This window comes from Schistocerca americana, chromosome 2 (assembly GCF_021461395.2).
Source record: "Schistocerca americana isolate TAMUIC-IGC-003095 chromosome 2, iqSchAmer2.1, whole genome shotgun sequence".
In the NCBI taxonomy this organism is placed as follows: domain Eukaryota; kingdom Metazoa; phylum Arthropoda; class Insecta; order Orthoptera; family Acrididae; genus Schistocerca; species Schistocerca americana.
This window is the reverse complement of record NC_060120.1, coordinates 1040199851-1040216449: the sequence shown is the minus strand read 5'-3', so window position 1 is coordinate 1040216449 and position 16599 is coordinate 1040199851.

Sequence of the window (16599 nt, the reverse complement as noted above, 5' to 3'; positions counted from 1 at the left end):
AAGATTGAATCTTGGAGCTCCAGAACCGGAGTTAAGCGATCTACTTGATATAGTGAATACTACAGCGGAATATTGTTAATGCCAGTGCCCTACAATGTATTCTCAAAAGCATTGCTAAACAGAGAAAGAACTAAATCCTCAGACTGTTTAACACCAAGGAGGTTTCAGAAGGGAGAGGTCATGTGCCGAACAAATTTTGAATCTGAAACGTAATCGTGTGTGAAAAACAGAGGTGAAAAAATTTCGTGCTCACATTCGTAGACTTCAGTGAAGCTTATGACTCTGTAAATAGACGAACACTGTTCGAAATTTTTGAGGAGACAAGTTTGGATAGAAAATACAGTGAAATGATGAAAAAGACTTTAAGCAACGCAACATCCATGGTCAAGATTAGAGGAAAGCTTTCAAAAGTATTCAAGATTGAAACCGGAGTAAGAGAGGTAGACGAACTCTGCTCTTTGCTCTTTAAATGTGTACTTGATGACGTTATCAGACAATGGCGACGAGAAGTTAAAGGAGTGGGGTTCAAGAAAAATGGAATACGGATAGACGATACCGTGATATTGTCGGAGTATTAAGAAAAGGCAGTTAAACAAACGACGCAATTACAGAAACAAATGACTAAAGCAGTTCTGCCCAACCAGCCAGCCACGCAGTCTAATGCGCTGATTCCCGAGCGGGAAGGCCTACTGGTCCCCGGCACGAATCCGCCCAGGAGATTAGTGTCGACGTGCGGTGTGCCGACCAGCCCGTGTATGGTTTTTAAGGCGGTTTTCCATCTGCTTCAGCGAATGCGGACAGGTTCCCCTGATTCCGCCTCAGTTACACTATGTCGACGATTTCCGCGCAAACAGTCTCCACGTACGCGTACACCATAATTACTCTGCCACGCAAACATTTGGGGTTACACTCGTCTGGTATGAGACGTTCCCGGGAGGGAAGTGGGGGGAGGGGCCGGCCGCGGTGGTCATGCGGTTCTAGGCACTGCAGTCCGGAACCGCGGGACTGCTACGGTCGCAGGTTCGAATCCTGCCTCGGGCATGGATGTGTGTGAGGTACTTAGGTTAGTTAGGTTTAAGTAGTTCTAAGTTCTAGGGGACTGATGACCTAAGATGTTCATTCCCATAGTGCCCAGAGCCATTTGAACCAGGTGGGGGGAGAGGGTCCACTGGGGACCGAACTGCACAATAACCCTGGGTTCGGTGTGGGGTGGCGGTGGGGTGGGTGGACAGCTGTGGCCTGTAGGGGGTTTGTGAACCACTGAGGGCTACAGTGGGACGAAACCTCTCCATCGTTTCTAGGTCCCCGTTTCAATACACAATACACACAAAGCAGTTCTACAGATCTCTGTCGAGAAGGCGCCGTATGTGATGAACATCAACGCTGCTCGTAGATGGATGACATTAGAAGGAGAGAAAATTCAGGAGGGGGAGAAATTTAAACACCTGGGAGACTGGGTAGAAACTGGGCTGACAGAAGAGGAAGAAATGGGAACGCGAATAAACAAATTGAATTTACCATACAAACTAACTATGAACATCTATAGTAAGAAGAATATTTCTATCAGTACAAAACTGAGACATAACCAGACAGTGATCCGTCCTGAAGCCTTATACACAGCAGAAACACTTAACCTTGTAAGAAGAAGAGTACTTAAAAGAGTGTTCGAACGAAAGATTCTGAGGAGGATATTGGGACCTCTAAGAACAGAGGATGTCAGTTTACAAGACATGTTAACCAGAAACTACGTAACAAGATTGAGAGAATCCCTGACATCATCAGGAAAATGAGAATCGCCTTCTTCGTACACATCCTTAGAACAGACCATGGGAGTTTATCACAGCAAATCATATAGTTTCTAGTGGACGAAGAGAAGCGAAGTACGCTGTATCCAAGAGGTAGAACGGGATCTGGAGGAAGTGAGAATATAGTAACCGGGTGATCTTACAGGAACATCATGATTTTTAAATAAAGAGGACAGTACTAGACCCGCAGCGAAGGCATCATGGACAGAAGAGCGAAGAAGGTTGCACAGTATGGGAATGAAAGAATTCTGTATGACGAGAAAGACCAGAAGAAATGAAGCTGTAGAGAATTAACGTGGTTCTCAGATGGCCAAAGCTTAAAGAAGAAGAATAACTAATACATATTCAAAATTGCAGAAAAAAATTGTTGAATAAATTACTTAACTTTTATAGTATAAATGGACTCTGTTAATTGAAAAAAAAAGATTGAATTTTGTTACAATTGACCCCAGGCTCCCCTGGTGTTAAACATACTTAGCAGCAACACAGGAGTAACGAAAAGTTTATTCTTCGCCGTTGTGACTCGGGTTGGTCTGAGTGCTGAGGAAAAGTTATTACTCCTCAATATTCGAACGTATGTTATGCACCTGAAAGGTCACAAGTTTCCTTTGCATGCATCTTCTATGAACATAGTTCACGAAGGTATCACGTGCACAGTCCCTTCCTTATGTGGTTCTCCAACGTGGCAAGCCCTTCATTAAGTCAATAGTATGCATCTAATCTGCATACTAATGGAGTTGCAGTAATAGTTAGCGCGTGCTACTTCCTTATCGCTGTTAGGTGTATGATACACCTAAAGCTGCCCGTTCTTTCACGATAATGGCTTTTACAAGTCAACCGTCTGCATAACGAGGAAGAAAGTTTTCTCAGTTTAGAAACAAAATATTCTTACTGAGTGACAGTAACGAGCGCTTCTGAGCAACTAGCTCCAGCCGTAGTATACGATACGCACTCTAAAAAATTAATCCTTCATTTTTAAAATATTGAACAATGTAACTGTTTTCCGATGATTGTATTTATCACATTATATTCTTCTAAATGCAATGACCTGATCAATGTGATCCGTTACATCAAAAGCCCATAGTACTGGGCGATTCAGCAACAGATTCCATACCTCCGCTGATTTCTCAGTTCTTTGCAACAAGAAAATTAATTATATTTATTCCTATTAACAGAATACGAGCACCTCACACGAATGCCAATCAAACAAGTTATGTATTAAAATTAATAGTCTCTCCGAGCTGTGATTCCTGTCACATTGATCAGGCCATTGCATTTAGAAGAATATAATGTGATAAATACAATCATCGGAAAACAGTTACATTGTTCAATATTTTAAAAATGAAGGATTAATTTTTTAGAGTAGCGTTTAGGTCCGTAGATAGGTCCATTGCCAAATGTAATTTGTCGTTTCATCCGTCTTTGTAAAAGGGAATTTTAAAAGTTCAGCAGTTTTTGTTATGTTATAAATTGTTTGTTCTTCTATTAATTTTATTCCCTTTATTATAATGGTGCAAATTGAGTAATGTAATTTGTAGAAGTATTATCTCGCACAATTGTGTTTTAATTTGTAAAGAAGTCAGACAAAAGTCTTGTTTATATCACTATGTGACATAATTGTGTCTGGTGAAAAGTACTTTGGCTAAAAACAGTAAAATAAAAATAGTACCTCCAGAAAAAACTAGCTAACATTCACTTTTATATCAGATGTTAACAAATTCCTCTTTCGTAGAAACGCATTTCTTGCTATTGCCAGTCTGCATTTTATATTCTCTCTACTTCGGGCATCATCGTTTATTTTACTATCGTTATAGCTAAAATCAACTTATGGTTTTGGTTTCTTATGCCCTAATCTGATTCCGTCAACATCGCTACATTTAATTCGACTACATTCCATTACGCTTTTCTCACTTTTGATGATGTTCATTTTAAATCAAGACGCCATCCATTCTATCCAAATGTTTTTCCAAGTACTTTGTCATCTGTGACGGAGTTACAATATTAGCGGGAGTTCTAAAACGGTTTCTTTCGTCTTCATGAACTTTAACCCCCTTCTCAAATTTATCCTTCATTCTGTTGGCGGTGTGTTCAAGGTACAAACTGAATACTGTCAGTAGAGCCCCGATTTTACTTAAAACTAAATTAAGAAATATGTACATAAATATGTAACCAAAATTGCGAAATATGTAATCATATGTAAAATCCAAAATTTTATTTTGTGGCAGAAAATATGCGTTCATAGGAAGACTGGTGAAATATCTAATTCTTAATCAGTTCACTTCTATTATAGAGTACTGAAGTACGTCTCCTATTAAAGCATTTACGTCACACTGGAACGGGATGCATGGTTAAGTATGATATACTTTTCGAAATGTTGTGCTGCCATGCACAGTCTTCTGCCTGCAATATGGTTTTTATAAATCGAGAAATATAGCTCAACTTCGCAAGAAGCCAACGGTGCACATTTAAACAGGGGATTGTGGTAGGAATGATATTCCTCGGGGGCTCTACAATTTCACCACTGAAGAAACGAGAGAAAATAATAAGCTTTGTGTATCCATGACTCTTATTCAGCACAGACGGCAGCTTGCTGGAAAGTACACCAACCACTTCACTGGGACAGCACTGACCTTCCGACTACATATTCCCACAGCCTCTTGGAGCGGCATACCCGAAGTCTCCAGTTTCTTGATATCGTCGGGAAACCAGCTGAAGTGACTTGTGATGTATGAAAGTGAGCTGAACGCTTTACATCTGTTGAGTGTCGACAAGGATTCATTCACTGAAGGATCAGAAGAAAAATTCTCCGTCACTGACTTCACAGCTTCAAGTGCTTACTGCAGAGAATCACAGCTTAAAACGATGTTGCTCACCTTGTTATCACTGGCCCTTGAGGCAAAGGTATATCAGGTAGCTGCTGCATGTAGCGCTGTACGCGATTAAGACATTTCAAGGAAACCTTCTCCGTTACCGATGGGAATTGATGTCTAACTGTCTCTGCCGCTCGTTACAGTGCATTAATCGTACATGTAACACGCACCAAGTTCGGATAAAATGCATTAAGCGATTTCCACGCTTTGAACATGTTTGGAGCTGCATCTGCGTACATCATTAGGATCCTCTCTTCTTTCACGCCATCTTCCGGCAGTACCTCAAGATCATCATTAATGAATCTAGCAAATGTTGAACTATTTGTTGCCTTCAAAGGTTTAGAATAAATTAAATTCAGTTTAGGCTGAGTGTCAAGTGTGTCCATAGATCAGCGATGAAACGATCTACAGCAACTGTTGTCTCATTGGCACAAATCTATATATGAGTTCCCCCTATGTCGGCCCTAATTTTTTTCTGATACGTAACATAGCAAGAACCCAGGTAATTTTTCCTGAGAGTGGACTAGTCGGGAATCTACATCTACATCTACATTTATACTCCGCAAGCCACCCAACGGTGTGTGGCGGAGGACACTTTACGTGCCACTGTCATTACCTCCCTTTCCTGTTCCAGTCGCGTATGGTTCGCGGGAAGAACGACTGTCTGAAAGCCTCCGTGCGCGCTCTAATCTCTCTAATTTTACATTCATGATCTCCTCGGGAGGTATAAGTAGGGGGAAGCAATATATTCGATACCTCATCCAGAAACGCACCCTCTCGAAACCTGGCGAGCAAGCTACACCGCGATGCAGAGCGCCTCTCTTGCAGAGTCTGCCACTTGAGTTTGTTAAACATCTCCGTAACGCTATCACGGTTACCAAATAACCCTGTGACGAAACGCGCCGCTCTTCTTTGGATCTTCTCTATCTCCTCCGTCAAACCGATCTGGTACGGATCCCACACTGATGAGCAATACTCAAGCATAGGTCGAACGAGTGTTTTGTAAGCCACCTCCTTTGTTGATGGACTACATTTTCTAAGGACTCTCCCAATGAATCTCAACCTGGTACCCGCCTTACCAACAATTAATTTTATATGATCGTTCCACTTGCTGAGGTTGCAGTATTTACGTAAGAAGTGTTTATATTTAGATGTGTTCCAGTATATTTCCACTGCAGCTAATGTCTCTGCAACCAATGCAAAACACAGTTCTTTGTAAAATTCACTATTAGATGATGTAGGCTGTCCCCGCAACTGTGTAAGTGAACCCATATCTTCGAAGAAATTCGTTGTTTATTCGTAATATGTAGATTGCTTTGCAAACGTTGATCAGTTTGAGATTTCATCGTACATCCTGCACGTTTGTCACAAGTTTGACAGAGGACGATTTTACAATCAGTGGTTAAAGCACTGTCAACAGAAATCCATCTTCCCAGCTTTGATGACAACGAAGACGCAATCGGTCCCTGGTTAAATTAAGTGCAACTGACTGTTACACATTGTGAAGCGTTTGAGGACAAGAAGGGAAACTGTTTAAAATGAGTCATTGTTATCCGCATCGAAGCTGTGCAATTTAGCTCTGTGTGTGACAGGACTAAGTATGAGAAACACGATAACCAAAGTTAATTTTTTCCCTTTCTTAATGTATAACGAAAATGTACTCGTATACAGGAATTTACTAAAATGTGTAATAATTCTGCAATAAAATAACGCAATTTTAGAGACTTTACTGGTCTTATACAGATAAGATTTTATATATAGGGTGACAAGCGGGGTAGCCTCGCGGTCTGAGGCGCCTTGCCACGGTTAGCGTGGGTGTCCCCGTCGAAGGTTCGAGTCCTCCCTCGAGCATGGGTGTGTGTGTGTGTGTGTTGTCCTTAGCGTAAGTTGTTTAAGTTAGATTAAGTAGTGTGTAAGCCTAGGGACCGACGAGCTCAGCAGTTTGGCCCCATAGAAGCTTACCACATTTCCAAATTTTTATACAGGGTGATTTTTTTTCCACAGTATACGAACTATAGATATTGACTGATGAGAAGATATGGAAAAAAAGGCTTAATGAACTTATGTTTGGAAATTCATGTCTCCATGATAGAGGCCGTTTATTCAATCACACGTTGTTACAAAGACTGCGGTTGAAACTTCCCCTTTGAAGAATTATACATGACTGTCCTTAAACTGACACACAATATTTTGTTAGCGCAACGCAATCTGACTTTCAAAATTCCCTACAAAAGAATGGCCCTGACTAACATTAAACTATACCTTTCACAAATCACTTACCTCACAAAAATCTTCGCTGCTCAAGCTACTGCAATACAGCGAGCGCCACTACTGCCAGCTAAATAAAAGATTCAAACTATGGAAGGCACTAACTACTGATAGGGATAGTTAGCAAATGAAAGATATTAGTAGAGAACAAACAATGTATTTACCTTGATATCATCATATATAAATATAGCAGTTCATGACAAATTACAAATCTCCGCCATCTCTCTCCCCACATCCACCACTGCTGGCGGCTCACCTCCAACTGCGCAACGCTACGCGCTGTTCACAGCCAGCTGCCTAACACTACAATGGCGAGTATTACAACAATGCAAAGCAGCCACAGACTGCACGCAGCACAGCCAGTGATTTTCATACAGAGGTGGCGTTACCATAAAAAAACCTAAACAGCCTACTTACGTAGAGAAAACATAAACAGCCTACTTACATAGAGAAAACATAAACAGCCTACTTACATAGAGAAAACATAAACAGCCTACTTACATAGAGAAAACATAAACAGCCTACTTACATAGCCCCCATGCTCCCCACAAAAAATTTTACAAATTGGTTTGGGCAGTGCCCAATACAGATTTGAAAAATTTTTCATAATTACAATAACAAACATATCAAATGCACACACTTATTAATACAACGTTGGTCAAAAGCTAAAATTTTGTCACAGTCCATAAAGACAGTCCTGATCATTCATTATGGTAAAATATAGTGTTTTTCTCAAAGTCTGAGCAGTAGAAGAAAATGCACACAGAAGTAGTGGATTTCCATGCAGTCTTGAAGAAGTAGTGTTGTCCTTCCAACGGAAAGACAGTGCTGACTCTCGACATGCATACAGGTAATGGGCCACAACAGAGCAAACCCACAGCAGAGTCAGTCGAAATTTTGAAGAATATTGGTAGGTAGGTCATCACAGAGCAGACCCACTGTAGTCCTGGTAGAAATTACGGTACTGGTGGGCCACCAGATGTGCAGACCCACTGCAGTCCTTGTAGCAATTGGTGGGCCATCAAAGATGCAGACCCACTGCAGTCCTTGTAGAAATAATGGTATTGATGGATCATCAAATATGTAGACCCACTGTAGTCCTTGAAGAGATGGCCAGCAGCCATCTGTTGTGACTGTGCAGGTGCACAATCACCACTGAAGAGTCTTGCGGATAATATAGCAAGTCCATAAACCACCACTTGTGCACTCACAAAGTTTTTGGAATTGCCCTTAGAACCAGCAATGCTGTTACCCAGTCCCTTGCTGAATTATTAACACACGTGCAAACACTAACAGTCCCTACTTCTCACATATTGTCCATATACTATGACCAACAGAAACGTGTGCAGTGAAATGTAACTTACAAGTTAATAATAAGATGAACTGGTGTCAATTACAATTTTATAAATTTACAACATGAAAATACAATTACAAAGGTACAAAATACATCATTAAAGAACATAATAATACAGATAGTATTTGTAGTACAGGCTTTACAAAAGAATCGAAATAACATATACATCAGTGTTACAGGAATTATGAGATAAGTAGATACATAAAAGATCACAATAACTTGTGAAACGTCAACTTCACACATGAGCATTAAACAGAACGGAATTAATAATGTCTAACATCTTTACAAAGTAAATAACATATTATTAATGCCAATTATATTCGAGGATAACAGTATTCCTCATCATAGTGAATGTAGCTTAATATTAAAAGAAAAAAAAATTCTATGAAACTACACAGAGACAGGAAGAAAACAAATACACAAGGGTACACAAACATATAGTGGGATAACACAAAAGGGAAAGGACAGGGTTTGTTTTACTGCAGTATTTTGCATGGAAATCTCCCTTTGTTCATCATTATTCCCAAAAAGTCCTATCTAAGCCTGCCTTCTGTATTTTGTTCACATCCTCTGTCAATAATAGTTTTTCTCCACTGTACAGTATCCTATTTCTTATAAATTTATAATAGTTAGTTTCTTATATAGTCTACCCCCTCTTAAGCTAACTTAAATCTACTGAGCTCAGATGCTAAACTAAGGGACGAGGCAATGCAGCAGCACATAAAACAATTAATATAAACAGCAATAAAAAAAATGGAAAATTGCAAAGCAAGCTACAGTAAATCTAAATTACCAAGCAATTCAACATTACAACTAATTTGAGGCAATGCGCAGCAAACAAAAAATAAATCTGGCTTAGCAGAGTAACACAAATTAAAGTTCAGTAGCACTATGCCTGGCAAACAGCAGCTTATATCTAAACATGACATAGCTCAAGCAGAAAAAATAGTACACTAAAGATAACAATGCAGATAAGGGAAATGTATAATCACATCTTAATGTCTAAGTAATTAAAGTGGTGCACCACAACAACTTATTGTAAAAAAAATATTACCATGTACTTGAAAAGAAAATTATGTGTTACTGTTACTAGTTCCTTCTTATTGTTCATTCCTTTCCAAGTGCTCCTTTTTTTTTTAAAGAATGTGGATTACAAAATTATCATTTAATAGATCTGTTGACAGAAAGTGTTCACATTAGCAAATGCATCAAAGTTTATTTTATAAAACTAATGCTGTAACACAGTTGGAAAACAGGTATCAAATGAAATGAGCAATTACGCAAACCAAAGCATAAAAATATCATTCAATAGTCATGTGACATTTCATAAGTTAGTAGAAATTCTCTCAACTCTCGTAGAAAGACGCTTGTCGTAATCAGGTGTGCAGATGTAAAAATATTTCTCGTCACTTCATTAGGCATTTCAGTAAATATCATAAATTAAGAGCACAGTGTAATCGTATGTTTTCAAGTTCGACCGTGTCGTTTTTATGATGCTTTCTACAAAGGAATGTCAGAAGCGAGGTTAATGGCCTCCCTTTTTTTTCTACCTGTGCCGCTGAAAGGCTAATGGCTTTTTTTTTGTTTTTTTCTTCGGGCGGCTGTCGCCCAGGTGGGTGCCCGCGACGCATTACGTGCAGGTGGTCACTTAACTTTCTTACGGAAATATTTACGACAGCAGTTTCCGCTACAGTGACAGTCTCACATAAGAATATTTCACAGGTCAAGAATTAGCGTTCCAAATCTATAGAAACAAAACCCTATAAATATAACAGTGTCCAAAAAATTTTTCGGCGGCATTGTAATATATTCACACATGTACACACATTTCATAATTCTAAAGTACGATTCTTGGTTTCCAACATCCTGTTTCACAAGTCAAGAGTCCCTACCCACTATTCATTACTCCTTACCTTATTACACATATACGTATCCATCGACACTCGTCAATATTTCGTCATTATAAATATGAAGCATAATCAAATAACTCATATAGCCTCAGCCTATTAATCATAAACATACCTCAGCAGCATAATACACATCGTCGTCGTTAAAATAACATCATAACACCTCAGTCAAATCTCAAAATCGTCGTAGCTTTCTGCAATAATTTCAAACCCTAAAAAAATATTCTCTGCTCATTTCAATAATGTCATCTACCTCAAACGTACTTTAAAATCATGCTCCCTTACCAAATATATCATTCAAAGCTCTCATAGTATCACAATGGTTCCGAAAAAATATGAGCATTTCACAAAGTACAGACAAAATACAATTTCATAAGTGTGAAGTTATCCAACTGTGAAATTGCGTAAACATCTGTCACTGATGTAATAAAAAAAGTTTAGATAGCTGTGTAGTTTGTGTGTTAGAGAAATATGGTACCGATGTGTAAAGTTGTATAAGCAAATACCATATTAGCTAGGGTTCCTTGTGGTTGCCACACACATGGTACACAAAGTAAGCGTGTACCCCCCTGAGGATTAATGTAATTATACCCTCAGGTGTTACAGATTACAGCAATGGAATGAAATGTATCACGGAAAACTTTCTTTGTAATTCAAAAATCTTTAAAAATAAATGTTTTAAGTACAAAATTAATCACTCAAATACGTATACTGTAGCGCTAAATGTGCGTCTTGTTGCAACATAATCTGTGTGGAAGTGTCGTAGTTATCGTCCTCCGAAAGATAAGTTCTGCATAAGTCAATGTACTTACCTCATAATACACAAAAGTGAAATGCTTTACGTATAGATATCGTAGTTATTACGCTTGTTGTTGTGATGAAGAAAGTACTGTACAGTAACTTATTGTTATGCCACGAAAAAGGCTGTCTCATTGTTGCTATACCACAAAAGTTACTACTAAAACATGTTTTTCTTCCTAGAAGAATTCAGAAAACTGTGCAGATATAAAACAGATACACTGCAAAAGCAACATTGTGAATTGTCACTCATTAGTAGCGTCGTGATAACATCGTGTAGCTGTCACATAAACTAACCACTGTGTCCTCTGGTATCTCACAGAAAGTACTTTAAACCCAGAATGTATTTTCAAGTAAACCAAAAGTTGCATTAAAATCTCATTAGCAGTACCAGTATGTGTCCTAAGTACGTAAGCCTGATAGTCGTTACGTAATCGTGCAACTAACAAGCAAGAATGTACAATTAACCACACTGTGTCGTCTGTTCATTATAACAATGCATTCGTAATTTCTGTTTAAATAAGTTCTCTTGGTTCTTGACTGGATATTTCACTTCAAACATTGTTACATGTTAACAGATTCCAAATCTGACAAAGCATACTAGAAATGTGAAGTGAAAAGTTTTATGGCAAAGACAAAGTTAAAAAGCAGATTATCTTTCAATAAACGGTTTTACATGTGAAATGTGGTGTAAACCTTTACTCTTCCTAGTACGCAGAGTTTCAACTTCAACGCAATTATCATGTGGTATACGTCGGATTCTGTAAGGTCCATTGTAAACTAGAAAGAATTTGTGACTCAAGTGTTTCTTCTTATGTGACAATGAATGAGCTTTAATGAGAACTTTCTGACCAATATACAACTTCTTTGCATTTGCTTTACCGTGTAGTTTTCTCCTTTTGTCTGCTGCAGATTTTATATTTTTGAGAGCCAAATCAATTATGTCTTTGTGTCGAAGTTTACGTGTATTCGGGAAAGGTACAAGCTCTCTGATTCTGTTCGGTGGTTCTTCATTCTTTAGTACAAGAGTAGGTGGTAAAGCAGTGGAATCATGAGGCATTTCATTCAGCACATTTTGAAATAAGTGTAAATATATGTCCCAATGCTGATGCTTTCTGTGACAATAAAGTCTGCAAAGCTTATTGATTTCTTTCATAATCCGTTCAGACGGGTTACAATGTGGTGAGTACAATGAAATAAAAACAGGTTTGATTTTATGGTTGCGAAGCATGCGTGACCAAACAGCAGATCTGAATTGCGGTCCGTTATCTGAAATGACTTTACAAACGTGTCCAACTTCACGTAAGAAATTTTTAACAAAGGCGTTGGATACAGACCGTCCAGTGGCTTTACGTAACGGTGTGAAAGAAACAAATTTTGAAGTAAGTTCAACAGCGACTAGAACGTACGAAAATCCATTAGATGTTCTGACAAGCGGTCCCAAGGGATCAACAGCAGCAAATTCTTTTAATTTAGAAGGAATGATAGGAAACAGCGGAGCACTATGGGAGATAGTAGATGGTTTCGCCTTGTGACAAAGTTTACAAATAGACAAGACTCTTCGAATTCTCTTTTCCATATTGTTAAAATAACAAGTCGTTCGAAGAATATGATAACATTTTCGTGGGCCAAAATGTGCGTAGCTGAAATGAACGTACCAAATGAGCTTATTAACAAAATCGTCTGGAATGCAAAGTACCCATAGCTTGTCATCAACAGTGCAGCGTTTGAAGAGTATGTTGTTTGTAACCAGGTAATAATGCCGAATCTGAGTGTGTGTCTTTTCATGCCATTTACTTTTGATGTCTCTCCAAATCGGATCTTTATCTTGTTCATGAGCAATGTCTTTTAAAGGTGTGGTGATGAAGTTTTCAAAGGCGACTTTCTGAATGTAAAGAATACTGAAATTTTTCTCGAGGTTGCCTTCTTTGTTACTTTTCTCAAGCCCAGCCGGTGCGCGTGACAGTGCGTCCGCAACAATGTTCTCCTTGCCGGGAATGTAGACTATTGTGAAGCGGAATTCTTGCAGAAACAATGTTCAACGTTTTAACCTGTCATGATTTAATTTTGAAGACATAAGAAATTGTAATGCACGATGATCACTGTATACTTTTACGTGCTTACCAGAAAGAAAGAAACGGAATTTGTTAAATGCCCAAACGATAGCTAAAGCTTCTAATTCAGTAACGGAATAATTTTTTTCAGATTTTGTTAGCACTCGGCTAGAAAAAGCAATGGTTTTCTGAATGGTAGTGTCATTTTCTATGGCTTCTTGAAATAAATGGGCACCAAGACCGACTTTAGAAGAATCCGTGCTAAGGCAGAAATCTTGTGACAGATCTGGATGCGCTAGTATTGGCGCGTTAAGTAGCGATTCTTTCAAAGAATTGAATTCCAACTGTGCTTGTTCGTCCCAGTTCCAAATAGTATTTTTTCCAGTGAGAGAACAAAGTTTTGGTGTAACAAGAATTTGCATGTTCAGAAAACGACGGTAAAAATTTACGAGACCTAGAAAACTGCGGACTTGTCTTTTTGTAGATGGAACTGGAATGGCTCTGATTGCTTCTAACTTTTCAGGATCCGGCTGAATGCCTTCAGAAGAAATAATATGTCCCAAAAACTTCACTTTTGTCCTACCGAATTCAGACTTTTCCAAGTTAACTGTAATTCCAGATTCTGCAAAAATACGTAACAAACTGTTGAGGATGCGATTATGTAGTTCCCATGAAGCTTCTGCTATTAGAATATCGTCCACATGTAAGGTGATGTGACGTTTTAAGAACTCAGGTAATATGGAATTTAGCCCGCGAATGAATGCTGCTGAAGAAATGTTCAAACCAAAGGGAAGTTTCCGAAACTGATAACAAACGCCGAAACAAAGGAAAGCTGTGTATTTTCTACATTCTGGATGAAGTTCGATCTGATAAAAGCTGGATCTGAGATCAATGGAAGACAACACTTTTGCACCATTAAAATTTTGAAGAAGTTCTTCCATCGTCTGCGGCCTGTCTGTTTCAGGAATAATGATAGTATTGATTTGTCTCGAATCTAAGACAAGCCTGATCGATCCATTTTTCTCCTCAACAACATGTAATGGATTGTTGTATGAGCTTACTGCAGGCTCAATAATGCCCTCGTCGAGCATAGATTGTATTTCTGTTCTAACACGGTCCCTATAATGTGCTGGAATTACATATGGTCTAACACAAAATTTAGTATGCTCACGAACACGAAATTGGTATTGAAATCCCTTGATTGTTCCTGTTTTATGAGTAAAAACTGTGGAATGTGCTTGTAAAATCTCAAAAAGGTCCTGCCTATCAGTGTCATTACAATTCTCAATTGTTTGAATTTTATTCTGAATTAACTTATTAGTATCAAATGCGCCATCGATATCACCCCTGTCAGTACTTGCAGAGTGATTGTTAGTGTCAAGTTCCGTCGAAAATTCCGAACTGTTGTCTAACAGGAGGCAAAGCCGATTAATTTCTTCGTCATGGTTTGAGAGCCAATCTTCAAATTTCAAAGCTACTGACTTACCTTCTTTTTCTAAAGTTATTTCAGCATCGTGAAAGTTTAAGATTGCTTTGTATTCATTCAAAAAGTCTACTCCCAGTATAATTTCCGTCGACAATAATGGAACAATAAGAAAGTTCATAGAGAAGCTGTGGCTTTGACAAAAGAATTCTACGTTGGTTTGTTGGCGTACATCTACACTTTTTCCAAAGATTGCACCTTGTAATTTAATCTTACGTAACGGAAGTGTGGGGCAATCGTTCGATTTGTTGCATTTGCTAAAGGCTGTTTCACTGATTACTGAAATGGGACTGCCAGAGTCAAGTACTGCCGTAAATTTTACGTCATTTACTGTAATGTGAATCACAGGATATGCAATGTTGTTATGTTTTACGTCGTGTTCTTGGAGTAAGATGTCCCTAATGTCTTCCATTTTTACGTAATTACTAGCTACGGCAGCTGCGTCGTCAGTTTCATAAGTACGTTTTGTGGCAGCCAGCGGTGTGAGTCATTGCCTATGGTCTCTTTGTTGGCGCGCGTCGTTATTGGGATTTGGAGACCTAACTTCTACAAATTCACCGTGACGAGAAGGCCCTGCTCTGTTTAAATCCCGCCAGTTCTGATGCAATTCAGGTCTGTCGTTACGATCACATCGTCTGTCGTCATGTCGGTAGTTCCTGTACTTTCTTTCTTGTCGGTTAAGTGGTGGAGAATTTCTCCCTGAATCGTAACTGCGCGCTGGACCGTTGCGTCTAAAGTTATTCTGTCTCCCGTAATAATAATTATTTTGGTTCCCATATTGTCTGTTTCTCTGATTGTCTCTGTGATAGTCACTACCGCGGAGAGGTGATCTTTCCCTGTAATTATTACTACTCTGCCAACGGTTGTCATACGGGTGGTGTCTGTTTTGGTCACGATTTGTGTTGTGAGAATAGCCTTGACGTGTCAAGTTATTACTTCTTTCATCGCGGAATTGCGACGGATGTGACCTGTAATTGTTGTGTTCCTGGTTTCGCGTTCCGCGATTGTCAGTGTCAATTTCTAATTCTTGTAAGAGTCCCTGAAATGCTTCAATGTCGTCTTTGCAACGTCCTGCCAAAATAATATGTCGTAAATGTTCAGGCAGTTTGCTTAAGCAAATGCGGATGAGTTCTGAGAGGCTGTATGGGTTTGAAAGATATTGATTCTTATGCAACATGTCTTCAAAATATTTCATAAGACTGGAAAATTCAGATTGTTCGAAACGTTTCATCGTTATGATGCTATGTTTTACTCGGTCTTGTGTGGCTTGAGACCAATATGCTGAGAGGAAGGCATGGTAAAACTCTCCTTCACTGTGGCAATCGTGAATTACCGATCGCATTCTTACAGCTGGTTCATTCTCCAAGTAGCCACACATAAATTCTAATCTGTGTTCTAACGACCAGTTGGGAGGAAAACAATGAGAGAATTGATGGAGCCATGCTTGTGGATGAATGTCGTTGCCAGAATTCTTAAATGTTTTGAATTTACGTGTAGTAATGAACAGCTTATAGTCAAAATCATCATGTCGGCGAGTCGCATATCGGTCATTGTTAGGTCGTGTCGGCCGTTCCATATCAAAATTCGGTGCACATTGCCAATTTCTTTCATAACTTCCGAAATGCCCTGTGTTATTATTTTGTGGCTGTTCCGTATTTCTGTGTCCCTCTTCCCGTATTGGGGCGCGAGTATCCTCTGAAATACGTAATTCTTGAATTACCTGTGTCAGCTGATCTTGTACTTCCCGGATTTCTCTTTTGTACTGTGTATTGATTTGATTTTGATTCTGTTTGAATTTTCTAATTTGTTCATACTCTTCTGTGTCAGTGAAGGCTACAGGTGTTGTGTTATTCAGATCATCATCTACCTTTGTAGATAAGTTAGTGAACTGATCTGAAAGTTCAGCTACTTTATCCGATAGTGAAATTATTTCCTCTGTATGTTTTTCTGAACCAAGTTTCAGAGTATCTACTGTGTCCTTTAAGTTTTCCTGAGTTTTTGCAAGTTGCGTAACCAAATCGGTAGATGCAACTGAGTCAATTTTAGCTTGCAAGGTGTCG